General features: G+C 37.9%; 1 protein-coding gene across 14 annotated transcripts in view; it reads right to left on the reverse strand.

Moving 5' to 3' along the window:
• Window positions 1-18,634, reverse strand: part of LOC116634082 (EGF-like and EMI domain-containing protein 1) — a 649,939-nt gene that overhangs the window by 104,261 nt on the left and 527,044 nt on the right. For 12 of the 14 annotated variants that reach the window (XR_004299846.1, XR_004299848.1, XR_004299843.1 and 9 more), the window contains exons 2-7: window positions 16,089-16,207; window positions 14,196-14,270; window positions 10,662-10,798; window positions 10,329-10,473; window positions 6,848-6,983; window positions 613-855 (exon numbers count right to left, since the gene is read on the reverse strand). The gene's annotated coding sequence lies outside the window, so the exon portion shown is untranslated. Of the gene's footprint in view, window positions 1-612; window positions 856-6,847; window positions 6,984-10,328; window positions 10,526-10,661; window positions 10,799-14,082; window positions 14,271-16,088; window positions 16,208-18,634 lie in introns of those variants that run through there. The other 2 variants (XR_004299852.1, XM_032407255.1) reach the window with 2 other exon arrangements.

The raw sequence follows: 18,634 nt of genomic DNA on the forward strand, positions 1-18,634 counted from the left end.
CTACATCATATGGGCCTTCGTACGATTTTTGCTTAAAAAAGAAACAATGATATCCGGACACATTGGTTTCAAAAAACAAATTAGAAAAGAAATTGTTCCACATGTCAGACTGCTCCTTATATTTAAATATTAGACAATTACAGTACTAGAATGACTACATGTCAGGTAAGTAAACATAAATATTCAGCCATAAGTAGATAAAAATTCCAGAACACAGTGAATGAACCATGAGCCCAACTAACAATACACCAAGGATTTGTGTGTGTGTGTGTGTGTGTGTGTGTGTGTGTGTGTATGAAAGCTGTGTGTATTGGAAGGTAGAACTTCTGGAGGATTCACTTTGTGGAAGTAAGAATTTATTTTGTACTTTGCCAGATATTCAATTCAGGGTTTGGGAAGCAAGCAGCAAATGTAATCATGGATTACTGTAGGCAGCTAGCCAGTTATATTTACCAACACACAAAGAGAATTTTAAACAGTTAGATTGAACAGTCCTATAAAAACAAAAAGGACTGAGACCACTCAGCATCTGCTGAATGCAAAGGAAATTCCTCGGGTCATTATTTATGTTAGATGATGAACAGGACTTATTACAGGCAGCTTCTGACTTACAGCATCTGTCAGCAGGCTTGGTCCAGTTGGACAGGCAGGTACACTGGCTAGTATCAAGGTCCCACGGAGAACTATCATTACTGATGTGGTGCAGCGGGCGGCTTTGGCTGTAGAAATAGGTCGGACAAGCTGCATACAGACATGCAAAAACATTCTCTCTCCATCGTTAAATTGAGCATAAGCTGGTATGGCGTCTGACATTTCAACGATGCTTTTAGCTATGGCAGTCAGTCTTTTTGCAACCTACAGATGTGGGGCCAAAAAGAGAACAACCCTAATCAAACTTCTTGACTACTTGGAAATTCAGTTGGCTTGAAAATTAAATATTGGATACAAAGTTTAATATCAATAACTATTGTCTCATTTTGTAGATATGTACTGTTGGTATGGACTTTACTGATAATCTAGTCCTCAATTACTAGTTACATGACCTCAGACAAGTTACTTAATTCTTCTGGATTCAGCTTCCTCCTTCATAAAAAACGGGATAGTAATAATATCAATCCAGTTAGTTGTTCTGAGGATTAAATGAGTAAACTGATGACAAACACATAGCACAGTGGACAGAGAGTGGACACTTAATTAGCATGAACTCTGAGTAGTACATTTTCACTATATTGCACATGCCTACATTACCATATAGTGCTGTTATTTACTACCCGCTGACTTATAGATTATTATATAAATATTACGAATTATACATCATTGTTTAGTTGAACTACTTTTATACACAGAAACTAAGAGCCAGAGCCATTTATTCACTTTCTTAAGGTGGCTCTGCTATATTTAAAAGAAAAGACTGCATACATTAAAGGTGAGTACTGAAAAAAATAAATCTAACATCTTGAGAGGAAGCTAAAGAATTATAAAAACTTCATTTTCTGGGCTCGTTAGTCTTCTATCTTTCAAAAAAGCTTCTTGTGAAAAGTGCTTTCGCAAATGGAATAGAGACCAATGAAACCGTGGTGCTGGACATAGAGCTAAAGCTTCTCTTCTCTCCTTTTGCCACTGATCTAATCTTAAAAGTTCTAACAATTCAATCCGGTTTCATGTAGGCTACTGAATATTTTTCAGTACTGTAAACTTTGTGTTTCCCACGTTTTCTTTTTTTTTTTTCACTTGATGGGTATGAAACTTTAATCCCAAACTTCTTTACTAAGTTGTCAAGAATGTTCTCTAATTCAATCTAGCAAATCTTTAATGAGTATTCCTTATATATCAGGAGCTAAGGAATAATAAAAAAAAAAAGAATGATACTTTTAATCATGTGCAAACAGACAATTGTAATACAATCTGATGGGTGTTGCTACGGAAGGAAGGGATTTAGTATTTTTGTTTTTGTTTGTTTGTTTTATTTGCACATACCGGAAAATGAAAATCCCTGAAAACTTTTAACAGGCCATAAAAATGGAGGAAGAAAAAAATTCATTAGTGGGAAGAGTAATGAATAATGGCACTACATTTTAGAAATACATGATGCCTGGGGGAATGAGTAAAGTATGCAGGATATGTGTAAGAATTGCTAAAATGGTGCTAGGGACAGGTTGATGATGGTCATTTAGTGCCCAAAGCTCTTGAAGGGATTTCCATTTCATCATGGAAGGCATCAGCAGGTCATTGAGGGTTATAACGTAATAACAGAATTAACTTTACAGATCTAACTGAGATATTGTAGAAGGTGATAAGAATAGGGGAAAGAACAGCTCTTGGGTGCCCTTCAGTGGATATGTGCTAAAAAATGACAGCCAATTTGAATATTAATTCTTTGAAAACAGGAAGATAAATCTCCTAAAGACCAGATTTACCACTCCTCAACTTAATGCCTTTATATCATTGCACAACAACTCCCTTCCCCTCCCACAGACAATGGGGAGATGAACGCATTGCTAATGACATACCCATCAGTCCTCAACCCCGTCCCTATCTTAAAACTGAATTTGCACAATAGCTTTTTGAAAGGCCTGTCACTGCTTCAGTGTCGACTCTTTGTCGCACTTCTCTGTGGGAGCTGACATTTTGCTGATACTTCATCAGGCTGGACTGCCTGCTGAGAACAAGATTGCTAAGGGATATGCATCTCACTGTTGGAAAGGGTGGGAGATGTATTATTTAAATAGAATTTATTTTACAGCAACTTTAAAAATCAGGTTTAAGATTGCTTCAGAGAGGTTAGAAGCATATTATTGCTTCTCACCTCTTCATGTCTGGGGATGCTTAGACTTTTAATTGTTCTTCTAATAGTTTTTTTATTTGTTTGTTTTGTTTTACATGTACTCTTTTTTTTTTTTTTTGCCTTAGATAACTGTCTTCTTGTTCACAATAGTGCGTCATAAAGGAAATGCCAGCTCTGATTTATGGTAGGTGTGTTACAGGAAGTTGGGAAATAGCTTAGAGGTTCTGTAAGGGAACACATGGTTCCTTTCGATGTGAGTCAATACTCCAACCACATAAAATCCAGAGGGAAAAACTGAGGAGGCCGTGTCTACACATAAAGCAATGCAACAGTTTTTGTTTGTTTTTTAAATCTTTAATCAGTTCAGCCAAACAATTAATTTTTGTTTTCAAAATAAAATAGGCTTGGCTAAATAGTAAATGTTTTGTCGGTTGGAACTATTTGTCAGTTAATTTAATTCAACCAAAAAGGTCAGACTAGTTACCTGTTTAGAAACAGCAAAGTAGAATGGACATCTGAGAAGTAATCATTTCTTAATATCAAAAGGGTAAGTAAAGGTTAAGAAATTGTTCAGTGTGTTTGGAATAAAATTATCTGTCAGCCAGTGGTTGCTGGAGTTGTTACTACCAGCTTGGGGAAACCAACTGTTAAATTCCCAGGAATTTTGCAAGCCAGTTGACATCACACCGGTGGCTTGAGATCACCACGGTGGGAGTCTTACACCGTAGAAAACTGCCAACACCACAAGCCAGGGGCTTTATATTTCAGAGAACCAGTTGCTAAACATTTACCAGATTACTTCTCCAGAAGGTTCCCACCTGTATTCAATATGGTTTTCATGATGTTTAATGATGTGTAATTATCATCATTTCATGATGATTAATCATTTCATGATGTTTGATCATATGATGTTCAAAGCATAAGTTGGAGTTTGTATCTTCCTTCTAGTGTCCTCTCCCCCATTCTTTCTAATTTTCTCTCCTTCAGTAGTGAAGGGGTCAATTGTGGAAACACCCATGAAAAACATGGTAGAACTCAGAGAAGTCATAACAAAATGACTGGGGGATAGAAAATGGAATTGCTGAAGAAAGGGAAATGAAGAGTTATGAGGAAACAGTACTTTGTTCTTATCTTTTTTTTCTTTTTAAAAAACGAGTTTTAGTGCTGCTGTCAAACTATGCTCAATATCCATGTCATGTGAAATAGGAGAAAACAGCCTCAAATTAAAAGAGCAACAGGTTTAATTAAACTGAAGGAAAAACCTCCTCACTGTTACAGATACAGTGAAGGCCTCCAGACAACGCTTAAAGAACAGACAACCATCTTACTCAGGTCCTTAGTCAATGGTTGGTCTGAAGATGATGTGTTTTCCCCAAATTGATAAGGGGGAAACTGGTGAAGTAGTGAATATGGATAAGACAGGAATGTATAAAGGAGGAAAATAGTCACCCACAGTCCCACCATCTAGAGATGGCCACCGTTAGCAACTGCTATCCTTCCTGCTATATTTGTCCATAGACATAGACATCTATGTTCTTACAAATTTGGGTCATTTTGTATGTACATCATGTAATGTCAAATTAATGTCAATTCTCCTGACATTACAAATTCTTCTAAAACATGAATCTTAATGGTCTCAGAATAGGCCACGCACGTGTTATGTAATTTGTTCAATCATTCTCCTTCTGGTGGATATTTAGGTTGTTTCCATTTTGTACTTTTTACTATTACAAATAGTGCTGGGATAAAGAAGAAACTGGGACGTCTTCTCAGATTGTTTGGTAAAAGGCCTGATATCTAAGGCTAACCTTCACAGAGATGGTGCATTCTTATCAAGGGTGTGAGAGGATCTGTCAGGCCAACCTGCGCCCCCCCACCCCAAACACTGTTTAGGAAGTAGGGAAAACTACAACCTACTGTACTGCAGATCATTTTCTAACACAGTGAAATAAACCCTTTAAAAAAAGAATTATTTTCCCCAAGTATTTGTATTTGTAACTACCAAAAATTGGAATTTATATAAAGCCAGTATCTTTAGAAATAGCTTTTTGGTCTCTCCTGCCTTGAAAACATATTACCTTGTATAGCCTATAAGTATTTTTACAGTTCATTATGCAAAGTAACTAGGTTTTAAAATTCTGTAAGCACCATAACAGGATATTTAGAAAAATGTTGCATGCATTTTTTTCAAACACAAGCCCCCTTTTAAATGCCACACACATTTCTTTGTGGAGGATGCATGAAGCATTTTTAATGAGTCCTATCATTTGGTTCCACTCATTTTTCTAAATATATTATTATGATGATTATATAATTTTTGTTTGTGTCTGTGTGTGTAAAATCAGATAATGACATATAACACCAAAACTGAACTGGATGAGGAATTGGTGAGTATTTTTGCCTATTCAATTCAGTACATCATCTCATTTATCAGGTTGCCAATAAATTTCAATACTATTACTAATCACCAAAAATCTCTTTGAACTATCATGCTATATTCTCATCGGGTTTGAAATCCTAGAATAGAAGAGTCATAACATAACTATTAAAATTAATATTTTAAAGAATGAGCAGTTTATCTGTCTCTTCACTTGTTTTTAAATAGTCTATTTATATCATCTGACAATTGGAACAGTATAAACTTTATCACTAACTGCTTAATAATTATTCCATTAAAGTTGAGTTAGACAAGAGAAAATGTCACTTCGCTGTGGAAATAGCTAGTAACTACCTTTTGAATATGTAAATTCTTACCTTTAAGCTTTTTTTTTTTTAAAGCAAAAACGTAAGTTAGGGATAGCCAACAGCTGCTCCAGCAAACTTTTATGCTGCTTGAAATGCCTGTCAACAGTGCCAGAATGACAGTCCTAAAATAAAAACTATCTAGTTACATCCAGAAGAATCGTCAGGCAAAGACCTTAGCCTATCACTCTTGCTTGAGGGTTATCCTTAGGGGCAGTAATGCATTTCCCCCAAATGATGAGATGATTAGCTAAGTGCTAAATACTATCCTGGTGTTACAATTTATGTTTACGTTTAAGTTTCTCGTTTTATTTGCTTGTTGGTGTATAGAAAGTCCTAAGCACTGAAAACTAATTCAGATCATTGTTTACACCTTATAAAATCATAGATAATCACAAGCAACAGACTCTTGCTAACCTTATCAGATACCTTTGAAATAATAATGTAAAAAACACAGGCACAACCCTCTAGCCCACAGCTCCCCTCCAGTTCTCAAACTCTTCCGGTGTAGTGGAGTAGAGAAGGTAACAGAGGCAGGGTTAACAGAGGTTCTGTAAGAATCACAAACAGAAAGGAAAATAACAGGGTAGTAGTTCTACCAGCTCTTTGAAGCAGGTTCAGTTTAATTAATCACTTTTTATGAGTCTATAATCTGCTCCCAGTCTGACAAGAATGATAAACACAGTCTAGTAGATTCTGAAAATGCCTTCCAGTATAACTTGAAATAGTATACTGTGGTACATTGGTCCCAAGGATGGCTCCAACCACATCTCCCACCTTGCAGGTCTTTTGCAATGAGATTTTGCTACTTCACTTATCGCAAAGTAGAATTTTTCTCCTCCTTTTGGGTCTAGCTGGCCTTAGGACATGCTTTAACCCATAGAATTTGGCAGAAGTAATGCCATGTGGCTTCTGAAGCTGAGCTTTTTGACATGTTATAGCTTCTGCTTTTACACTTTTAGGATGCTGCTTCTTGGATTGTCGTCTTGAGATTGCCATGCTATGCGAAAGTCCAAGCTAACCTTGTGGAAATGCTGTGTATAGCAAAGGCAGGTTGAGAAGCCCAGTCAAGCCTAGTTCCCAGATGATCTACTTATGAGCTAAAAGTAGGAGAACCATCCTATTAACCCACAGGATGAAAAGAAATAATAAATCATTGTTTTAAGCCACAAAGTACTGGGATGGTTCGTTATACCGCAATAGATAATTGAAAAACACCCTAACACAATATTTCATAGAGCAGTTAGAAAAAAAAGAGCATTTATAAAGCTAACAGCTTTACTGACTTTGTTGGTTATGCTGTCTAGGTTAATGACTTACGTGTGGTATAGGCTTTTCCTGTGTAAGCAGGAGGACAATCACAGTTTCCAGTTTTGTTTTTTTGTGGCATGACTTCCATCCTCACAAGGCGCACAGGAGAACTGGCACTCCAGTCCCCAGAGGCCAGCAGAGCAGGCTTGTGAAATAAAAATAAACACAAAGAAAGGAATTAAGGCTTATAATGAATCTCAAGATGCCCCCTGCCCCCCGATTTCTTCTGTCACCTCAGTGATTTGGAAAAGTGTGCATGGGTGCGTGTGCGTGTGCGTGCATGTGTGGTGTGTGTGAGCGTATCTGTGTGTGACTGAGCTGCAAGAAAAACCACATTCGAGTAGCCTCCACGGATTTACAGCACTTCCAAAAATATTCCCTGAGGAAATCAACACGATGCCAAACCTTGTCACTTTGGAAACACAGAGAGAGAGGTGGCTTTTTGCTGAAAATGTGGTTTTTCAGACAGTAACAACGGAAGCAATTTTGATACATATCTTTGGAGGCAGTTGCCCAGAACAAAACCTAAAAATGAGAGGTAATTTGTAAAGGAAGCTTAGGAGGTGCAGTGCTCAGGAAGTTGTCCCCAAATGGTTGCCTGAATCCTGTTCCAGTCTTTGCTTCTTTTTAAGGCAGAATAATCACCCCAGAGGTTTATAATTTGTGTACTTTATAAAAGTGTGCAATGCATAAAGCGGGGGAAGAGGAGCATGCGGTGCTTTGTTGAATGGCCTTTGAACTGGAAAGAATGGCAGATGCTTCGAGGCCCCGGACGGGCTCAGTTAGAGGTTCCCCCGTTTGTCCCACCATTGAAACCGCTGGAGTTAGACACCTGGTGGAAAACATTCTTTGAACACGAGGAAAGCCTGGGAACTTTCCTAAACACATGACAATTGCGGAAAGTTGCATCAATCCAAGTTGGGCTGGGAAGTATCTTCTCGTCCTGCGAGAAGAACATTTTCTGGGATGTTTGTACCATTCCTGGCTATTATCAGTTGATCATTACTCTGTGCTAAGCACTTTACATAAATTAGCTCACATTTCCATAAACACCGCCATGTGATATAAACAGCTTTCTCTCCTTTTTAAAATAAGAAACTAAAGCTCTGAAAGGTAAAGTGACTTACTTTGGATCATCCAGCTAATAAGTAGCAAAATTAGAATTTGAACCCAGATCTTCTGGCCTTTGGAACTGAAACTCAGTCCCCACACCCAACTTGGCTACAATACTAGGTGCTAAGCACCTTTCAACTTAATTCACTTGCTTTTAGAGACCCACCAGAGCTCAAAATTTGAAGTCCATCCAGCATGGAACTATGGTAACAAAAATCTTTCCTCCTAATGATGACTCAAGGGTTGACTAGGCCTCCTTAGATGGACTCAGTGGGCTCTCTGGACCAGAGTCCTCCACATTTAGAGCTCTGCCTGCAGTTAGGGTCCAAAATACCACAGGCTACAAACTAATCAAAATAAAGCAAAGACACGGTTTTTTCCCCCTCTCTTTTATGCTCTTTCACAGATTCATGTAGAAACTAGCTCTTCTACTCTTAGAAGTCATTGCTGATGGGCTAAATAAAGCCTGGTGCTGATTGTGGAGAGCACTGTTCATTAGCGCCATTGAAACAATTTGCAGTCTTTAATTAACTATTCACCGTCAATCTAGACACAGGTCTAGAGTTAAGATTTTTAAAGATATGTCTGGCTCTAGGAGCACTTGGGCTACTTCACTCTTTTAAAAAAAGATAAAGAAAAACAACAGGCCTGATTTTCATCATGCACAACTCTTCGAGAGCTCTTTTTGCCTTGATTTCAACTGCCAATCATCACGATCCCATTCACCAGCTCCAGTCTGATTCATAATTTCATTTTGTGGTTAGACAAAAATATCAGAATTGGACAAAGTTATCTGATTGAAAAATAATATGTTTTCCTGAGATTATGGTGACCTCTCTATTTTGCTAATTTACATATACTTTCAACTCATTTTCCTTCACAGTGGGAATCTCAGAAGCATTTTCCAATATAGTATATTCAGCAGCTGCTTTAAGAAAATGTTATCAGAATAAATTAAATCTACCCAGGTGTGTGTATATGGTATTGTCTCCTCAGGCGTTGACTTCCAGGGCATGACTTCTTTAGCGGGTTATTGAATAAGGGGCTGACTCTACGTCTAAAAATCAGTTAAAAGAGGATGAGGTTTACAGATTGGCATGGGACCTACTGTTATATGATGTTAAACACATTTGTGTTACGTCAGGCTTCTGTTTCCCTAAGTTCTTTCCCCTTTTACCTAGAAAGTCACAATCCAGCCACAAAAATAGTCCTTTCTCCACAAAATTGGGGTGGGACATTGCTACTCCACTTGGATCACCACAGGACAACCTGTAAGACCCTTATTTCTGTTCTCAGCTCCAGAAAAGCCCTGTAGACAATCTGAACTTGACAATGCAAGGAGCAACGTGTAATACTTGAAGGCAAAAAACAACCTTCAAACCCAGGACCTGTCTCTGTAAGTGGACCCAATGGTATGACCACTTCTTTTCTTACCTATTCGCTCCTCCTGATTAAAAAAAAAAAAAAAAAAAAAAAAAAAGACTGCCCTTTGGATCACTTCAAAAGCAAAAAGTTCACTTGCCCATTAGTTTTGACAATTTTATTATATATTCAGTCTTGCTTTGTATGAAAGAAAAAACAATGCTGTGATAATTTCCTCTGAATAAAATAGTAACAAGTGCTTAATTCAGAAAAAATAAGAAGATGTACGCATGTTATGTTTATACATAACATGAGAAAAATGTATAAAGGATAAAAAAACTGAACAATGTACATTTATGTATTCATTTAAGGAAATACTTATAGAGCAACTCCTATATGTCAGGATTGCTCTAGGAGTTTGGGAATACTTGTGGTGAACAAAATGGACAGATAAACTTCCCCTCTGGGAATGAGCTTCTGGAAGGAATGATAGGCAATAAATATTAGACAGAATAATAATTGGAATATGTTATAATAATAAAAATAATAGTATGTTAGAAGATGACTTTGAAAAATTTTTAAAGTTCAAGGAGTTTCACAATTTGCAACTTTAAATAAGGCAGGACTGACAAGATTCAGTGAAAAAATGACACAAAATTTTATGAAAAAGTGAGAGAGCCATGTAGATAGATACCTAGGGAGAAGCATTCCATGAGTCCACAAACCAGGGGACGGCTATTACTAACATCTCAGAATGCATTTTCCCCCAAATTTTTTTTATATGCACGTACACACATACATATCTATATATCTTACTTATAATTGGAATTACGCTGTACATGAACTTTTATATCTATGGCTTTGTTAAAAATACTTATGCAATACTTAGAAATTTGAAAAAGGATGACACTGATAACCTTATTTAAATTTTCCAAAACTTTTTTTATGGTTAGAATCTTTGACTTGGATTTGTTTGGATGATCTATCTTCAGGTATAAAGAAAACAATTCTTTACCTCTAGAAGCTAGCAGTACCCTTGGTTGATTACTTCAGCTCAAAGAGGTGATTGGCCAGCTTTAATCTTCTTAAGGTAAGATTCTCTTGCAATGTGATCTCTTTTCTCTTGCTCAAGCTAGCCAGGAGACGGCTAACAGCAGAGGCTGAGAAGACAAGGTTAAATAAGTTCATCTCCATGTGTCTCAGTTTCCTCGCCTGCAAATAGGGGATTAATAAAGCTTACCCAACTCCTGAGAACACCGGTGGGTTAAGTAATTAATGGTCATATGGTGCCGAACAAAGGCTGAGCATTGTTATTAGAGAAGAAAGAAAATTTATCATCAGATTGTACCTTTCTGACATCTGTTGCCTTGGTAACCAGATTTGCAGGTGCAACTGCCATTTTTGGCACTGCATTCCAGGGTGTTCTCCTCTCCACACACTGACATTCTGAAGAGCAGCCAGCTCCATAGACCCCCTTGGGACAGTCTGCAAGCAGATTGAGGCAAACCGGTCACCTGAAAACCATGCTTTGTTTCCTTTACATTGTCAGTGTACAGGCATGTAGTTCTGCGGGGCCTGATTATGGGGAAAACAAGGGGATCATCCTGACTGCCAAAAAAAAAAAAAAAAAAAAGAAAGAAAAAAATGTCTTTCAAATCAGGCAATTCATTTGCTTTTTGGCAACTGGATGCGAACAGTGAAGCCTGAACTACTTAAAGGGCTTTGGTGCTTCTGAGAGAGAAATTGCTTCTCAATGTGCTCCTTTGGTGCCCCATAGTTAATATTCTCCAAGGACTGTTAAGGTCTGCCAGGCCCTATATTCATTGTGCCACAGCAAGATGATGGGCAAGCACTGATGGAAAGGCTTACCATTGTTTCCATTCCCTTTCATGATGTAGTAACCGGAACTAATTTTACAGCATGTAGATTACACACAACTTTCATCATGACAGCAGCATTCTCTTGGCTACATTTTGGCAAATGGTGCTTGCCTTTCCTTCATTATTTTCCCCATGCTGTTGAGTCTTAGGGATGGTAGTCAGCACAGGAATTCTAATTTGAAGAAATCCCACCTTTGCATTTAGGAAAACATATCCTAAGTTCTGTTTTTGAGGAGTTATTTACAGTAATGTGATTCCTTTTCCAAAACCTGACATGTTTTTTCCTCCCCCATCACAAACCTCCAAGGGACTTATCAAGATCCTTCAAGGAACCTCCAAGCTCAAGGTAATTGCATTGTATGCCTGTAGAGGATTTGTTGTCAAAAGCTGTTTGGAGAAAGCAAAATAAGCCACTTGACTTTCTACTGAATGGAAATTATTAGCATCTGCTAATATCCGCTATTATTAGCGGAGATAATTTAAAGTAGTGGTTACAATGCTACCATGTAGGGTGATCCTTGTCCCAGTTGACAGACAGAGTTACCCCTGAAGCAGAACAGATTTATTAACAGGACCCTTTTTCTCTGTTCATATTGCCCCATTTGGATACTGAATTATGTGATCCTTCTCTCATCCTTTCTGTGGCTTCTGAGTCCTTTCCCAGACCAACAAAGCCCCAGGTCTCTCTCTCAGAGCTTTTGTCTTCCTTGATAGGTCTCTTGCTCATTCCAGAGCACTCACTTCCCTGGACTGGCTTCATGCCTTACTTTCCCTGGTTCAGCATATAGAACAGTGGTTCAGGGAGCAACTCAGGCATGGTGGAATGCTGAAATATGGTAATTGGGTATATTAAGAAGATATAACTGTGAAAATATGCAGAGGGAAAAAGTAAAAGTGGAATAAGTAACATCTTTTGACAATCCAATGTCTACTCAGGTTTCGTTATGCATTGAAATGTGTCTTCCAAAACTCATATGTTGAAGTCTTTACACTCAGTACCTCAGAATGTGACTTTACTTGGAAACTGTGTCTTTGCCAATTCAATTAGTTAAGATGAGGTCAGACTGGAGTGGGATAGGTCTCTAATCCTAATATGACTGGTGTCCTTATAAAATAGGTGAAATTTGGGCACAGAGATACACAGGGAAAATGCCATGTGAAGATTAGAGTTGAATGATCATAAGCCAAGGAACTATGGGAAGCTTGGAGAGTCCCGGAACTGATCCTTCCCCAGCACCTTCAAAGGGATCACGGCCTGCCAACACCTTGATGGCAGACTACAAGCTCCAGAACTGTGAGGCAATAAATTTCCGTTGTTCAAGGCACTCACTTTTGTAGTACTTTATTACAACAAGTCTAGAAAACTAATACAGGGTTGCAAACTCTAGCTTCTGAGGGCCACGTAAGTGGCATTAATCAATGAAGCTTTGAGTCTAAGCAATAAGAATCCTGAAGAACTGGAATGTGTATTTTTTTTTAGAGGCGGTCCCATGTAAAATGGTAACCACCATCACTACCACCACCATCTGCTCTTTGAATTTTTGACCAGGATGAATTATGATTTAAATGGTATTAAAGAGGGCACGTACTGCATGGAGCACTGGGTGTTATACGAAAACAATGAAGCGTGGATCACTACATCAAAAACTAATGATGTATTGTATGGTGACTAACATAACATAATAAAATAAAATTTAAAAAATGGTTTTGCCAAAAAATCTGATATTACTTTATATACTATTCAAAAGTTATTACTAAAAATGAGGTGTGTCTTGTTACCCTAGAGGAACAATAATAGAAATGATGCTATCTTTGTTTCTAGGTGAGTTTTCTTCTGGCATGTTCTAGGAGAAGACCTCTACCATCTAGACCTGCAGTGTTCACATTTACCCATGCCTTTTCCCCCTCCCTTCTGTTTTGCTTATTGAAGCCTAACCTTTCCTCATGACCCAGGTTCAGTTTTCTATGATGTCTTCACTGGCTCTCTTATTAGAGTATTCACAATTTACTCTCTGTTTTCAAGGGGCATGCCTATTATAAAGTAGATTAGATCCATGGACATTCAACTAAAAATACAATATAAGACTCTAGAAGGTCTATGTTATTAAAAAACAGGCCATGGTATTACTGAGGCTCACAGAGGAAGGATTTCCAGTGGAGAGCATGTGAAACAGGCAGAGGAACAGGGTAGAAATTTCTATAGGCTCACAGATACTTGCACACAGCTTCAAGAAGGGGTGGTGGGCATCCGGCACTGATCCACTGGGAGAAATCCTAAAAGCTACTGATGGGCTGAAGTGTTTATTGGTGATTGCATTTTCTCACATCTTTTGCAAAATGTGATCGATGGTCAAAATGCAAAATGAATAGCTTGTTTTAGAAATTTCAGCGAATGATATCACTTTGCATTAGAACACAGAAATAAAAGAAACTAGCTCTGGGCCTTTGATATTCAACTAAAGTGTCAAATGTCCATTTAAACGAACTAGTGAAATCCTCTTAAGGTAAATAACTAGAAAAAAAATGTAAGTAATTCAGAAGTAGTTTTCTTTCATTCATCAAAATCTAGATTCTATAATGTCAGGAGGCTAAAGACTAGAACTAAACCATCATATATATGACTATATAAAATGCTATGTTTGTTTACTCTCTTCCTCTAACAGATTTTCGGTACTTTTTGAGCCTTCTTGCTTCATGTAGAGAGAAAAAAAAATTTTTTTTTAAACTTTATTTATTTATTTGACAGAGAGAGAGAGAGAGAGAGAGAGCTCAAGCGGGGGAGCGGCAGGCAGAAGGAGAGGGAGAAGCAGGCTCCCCGCTGAGCAGAGAGCCCAATGCGGGGCTCGATCCCAGACCCTGGGATCATGACCTGAGCCGAAGGCAGACGCTTAACCAATTGAGCCACCCAGGTGCCCCATCATGTAGGGAGCAAATTATTGCCCGTGACTTAGATGATAAAACCCCCCATAGCACATTGGTTCATACACACACGAACCACACACCCTGTGGCAACGGCCATTGTTGGTGTTGTTACATTTCCTTTTGCAGTTCTTCCCAAAGAATCCTTTTGGGGGTTCCTGGAGGGTCGGAAAGACACACAGAGCAAATATTAACCCACATGTAAAACTTGCGAGAGCTGTTGTTATATATGAAATAAGGAGATTGTAAAAGGTAAGATGTTTCCAATGTAATTGGACTGAAGCTAGAGAGATTTTTTTAAAAACCACAGATATGATTCCATATCCTCTGTCTAAAATTCTACAATATCTTGCCATTGCTGTCAGATTAAAAACTCCAAACTTAACAAGACCTACAGGCCCCTGCACCAGCTGACCTCCTGTTGCATTAACGTCTCCCTGGCTGACTTTTGCTCCCCTCCACCAGCTGACCTTCTGCAGGTTCCTCAGGTAAACCTCACTCTTTCCCACTTCAGAGTCTAGCTATAGGAGGCCCTCTCAGTGTGGAATGCTCTTCCTTCACACTCCCCTGTCTCATGTCTACTCCTTTTTCTGCCTTCAGCTTAAATGTTACTTCTCCAGAATTTGCTCCCTGGTTCACACAGTCTGCCTTTTCCTCCTAGTCTGACCTCCAAGCACACATTAATATTTAATTTGTAAATCTACCAATATTTGCAACCTATGTCTGCTCTGAATATGACCATAAGTTCCACATGAAAAGACCAGAGTCTTCTTTATTTTTCATCTTTTTTGTTACCATATTTCTGCCTTCAGCTTAAATGTTACTTCTCCAGAAGTTGCTCCCTGGTTCACACAGTCTGCCTTTTCCTCCTAGTCTGACCTCCAAGCACACATTAATATTTAATTTGTAAATCTACCAATATTTGTAACCTATGTCTGCTCTGAATATGACTGTAAGTTCCACATGGAAAGACCAGAGTCTTCATCTTTTTTGTTACCATATGATAATGCCTGGCACACTGCCTTGCTACCACTTCATACATATCTGTTGAATGAGTGAATAAACATTGTTCATGGGATGAATAACTGGGATGCCAACAGGAGTCTTCCTACATCTCTCAGAGAGGGAAGTAAACTTGGTTTCCATGTCCCCAGTTCTGTGATCTGTGAGAATCCAATAAACTCCCCAGGATTTCTGGCAGTCCCCAAAGACTTTTATCTTCATTTACTCCCTGCATTCAGCTCTTGGGCTTGTACAAGCAGTTTCTTTTTTGTGCTCTATCTGCATATGCTGAAAATGTGGCCTTTTCACCGGTTTCTATGTAAAATCCACACACAGCATTCATAGGTATTTTGTGAGTTTTCATCCATCATTTCTCCTGTCTTTTCCTCTCTCCCTCCTCTCCTTTGCTTCTCTGATTTTCATCTCTCTTCCTCCATGGTTTGCCAGAGCTCCATTTTTTTCTTCTTTTTATTATGCAGAGCAAATAAATTCCCCCTAGCTCCTATGTCCAAATCTATGCACACAAACTCAACTTTTTGCTCAGCAGAAGAAAATGGCTTTCTCTGTATCAAGATTTATCGTACTTCGATACACATGTCATCAGTCAAAGCAACTGTACTCTTGTATACATAGACATGGTCTTTTTTCTTCTTCAGAAAAGGCCACTTTGAAAAATACAGATGTAATTTTCATTTAAAGATTTTATTTATTTATTTGAAAGAGAGAGAGTTAGTGAGTGGGGTGGGGGACAGAGGGAGAGAATCCTGAAGCAGACTTCTTGCTGAGTGGGGAGCCCAACAAGGGGTATCCCTTGACCCATGAAATCATGAACTGAGCCAGAAAGAAGAGTCGACTTTCAACTGACTGAGCCACTCAGGCACCCCTAGATGTAATTTTCATTTAGTTTATTTCCTATTAGAAACCTCAAGAACTTATGCAGTTATGTCACATGACCAGCACCAGCCGCCTCCTACCGTTTTCACAGGAACTCCTGGTGGGGAAGGTGGGGGGAGGGGGCACTGGCACTGCCCAGAGGATCACAGGTGCCTCCATTCTGACAATCACAGATGCTGCCACATGCTCTGGGGAAAATCTAAGAAGAAATTAGAGAGGGTGAACAAGCAGTGTAATATACTCATGATACAAATGGAGAAAGAAAAGTTTGTCTTTCTATTAGAATGGATACCAGGTAATTAAAATCTCTGTGGTTTGCAGACCCAGAGTCATCAGCATGCTTCTAGCTTGGATGGCATAATCATTCCTGGGGGGACTTACTGATGCAGCTAGTTAGAATGATGGTCACTGAAGAACCCATAACAAGGTTCACATGCAAAATTTACCTTGTTTCTTAAACTCTAACACTCACATTTTCACAGCTACCTAGACATCTTTGTTGTGTAACTATCACCAATGCTAATGAGAAACAAATGGCACCTTCTATTTTGAAAAATGGGAAGAAAATGTAGAAAAAAATGCCATGTATTTTTAACTAGGTATGAATGCAGCTAAGACTGTCTTGAAGGTCCCAAGGTATTTTGCATTGTCAAAGATTGATGAAGTCAAGCAAACAACTGTTTTCTTTGGTTTGTTGGTTCTTTAGGAAGTGTTTAGTATTCCATTAAAAAATAAATTGGGAAAAATGTGACTTTAACTTGAGTTAATACAGCTGTTGAGATGATTTCAGTAACCATTTTCATTGGCATTTTATCATAATCAGCTAAATACTATAAAACTACTTTTATATCACCTCCTCTATCTATCTACCCACGCCATTCCAGATATTAATATGGAAACTTGGCTTCTTATTGACTTTTTTCTTTTCTTTTAAGCCTGAAGATACTATGCAAAAGAGAAGGAAAGGAAAGAGAAAAACAAAAGGGCTAGGAAACTGGCAACATTGGTTGAAATCTACATTGTTACTTTCTAAGTAGTAAATTTTTTGAATTCTTACAGCAAGGTTTTCCAAAGCTAAAGAAGATGTCATCTTATCTTCATTTCAACAAGTTCATTTTCAATATTTCTATGTTAATTTTGTATCAGCGATGTTTTATTCTGATGTATTTAAGATAGATTTTTAGTTTCATTTCCTGTGCTGCCATGTTAGAAATCAAGGGTTTAGAAGATGCATATTTACCAATGAAACTGACTTAAGGGAAGTATTTACTTCCTAATAGTCATACAACCACATTTATTTGATCCCAATCATATATAATTGAGTATGTCAAGTTGCAAGTCAATATAGCTGGGTGTCTTAACACTAAGTTTTATTCTTTTGTCTCTTCATGCACTGGGTGCCTTCACTTTGGGAAAACATGAATAGGACCTAATCAATGAGCTCTCAGTCTAGTAAGGGAGATAGAAAAGGAGATAGCTAACGCTAATTCAATGTAGAGAGAGAGACAGTGACTTGAAACCCACCAAAATCATAAATAGTTGTGGTTAGACTGGGGCCATCAAATAAATCTTCATGCAACAAGCAGCAATAGATAAAGATGGCAGTTCAGCAAAAGGCACAAAGCTGAAAAGTGCAAAGCATTAAGTAGTGAGCAGTTTAGTTTGCTAGAAATGATAAGCTGAGCAAAAAGCCATGATTAGGATAAAAAGAGAAAAAGATTTATGAGGGCCTGATTGTAGATTGTTGCCACTACTAGATTAGAAGTGTGTGCTTATGTATCAGGAAATGGGTCTCCCTTGAAGTTTTTTGAGCAGCACAGAAACATGATCAGAGGGATGCTTAAGGAAGATCCTCAACACCCTAACTAGTAATTTTGGTAAACTACTTCACTATGTTCTGACTCAAGTTTTGCATCTATCTCAGAAACGATATTTGTCATCTTTCTTCCTATATGCAAGGGGTTCAAAAGAAAATCTGCTCATATCATCTTCCAAGCTAATCACAAAAACTAAGAAAACCCTTTTGTTAAAAAAAAAATGTATAAGGTAAATTTAAAAAGAGAAAGAGGAAATAGTCAATATATTTTGATTTTAGTACTCGGCAGTTTTCTTTCCTGCAAGTGTACCTCCATTTAAGATGTAAAGGAAACGATTAATTCAATGTATCATTTTTCAAATCTTTGATATTTTCTCGTGAGAGACATAAACTTAAAAGTGTTATTGGCTTATATTAACACATTTTGTAAAGAAAAGGAAAAGAAAAAAAAAACACAGACAAAAAGAAGCAGTCAAGCAGTTCCATTAATTGCACTTTGTAACACAAACTCTTTTTTTTCTTCATTGGGAATAGCTTGCCAGGGCTTAATGATTTATTTAAATGGAGGGATTTTTATAGGCCTAGAATATTAGGATCCTTTATTAATTTTTATGTTCCAGGGATAAACAAGAGACAGCACATCAGGTTTCCCAGGTAACACAAAATCTCCCCTTTTAATCACATGTTCAGCTTAAAACCTTAACGTTTCATAAGCATCCTTTATGCACAACAAATAAATTGGTTTCTCACCATATCAATTGCTTACCTTGTTAAAACATTTTAGGGAGAACATGTATAAAGGAGAACGCA

This window comes from Phoca vitulina, unplaced genomic scaffold (assembly GCF_004348235.1).
Source record: "Phoca vitulina isolate PV1807 unplaced genomic scaffold, GSC_HSeal_1.0 scaffold8, whole genome shotgun sequence".
Taxonomy (NCBI): domain Eukaryota; kingdom Metazoa; phylum Chordata; class Mammalia; order Carnivora; family Phocidae; genus Phoca; species Phoca vitulina.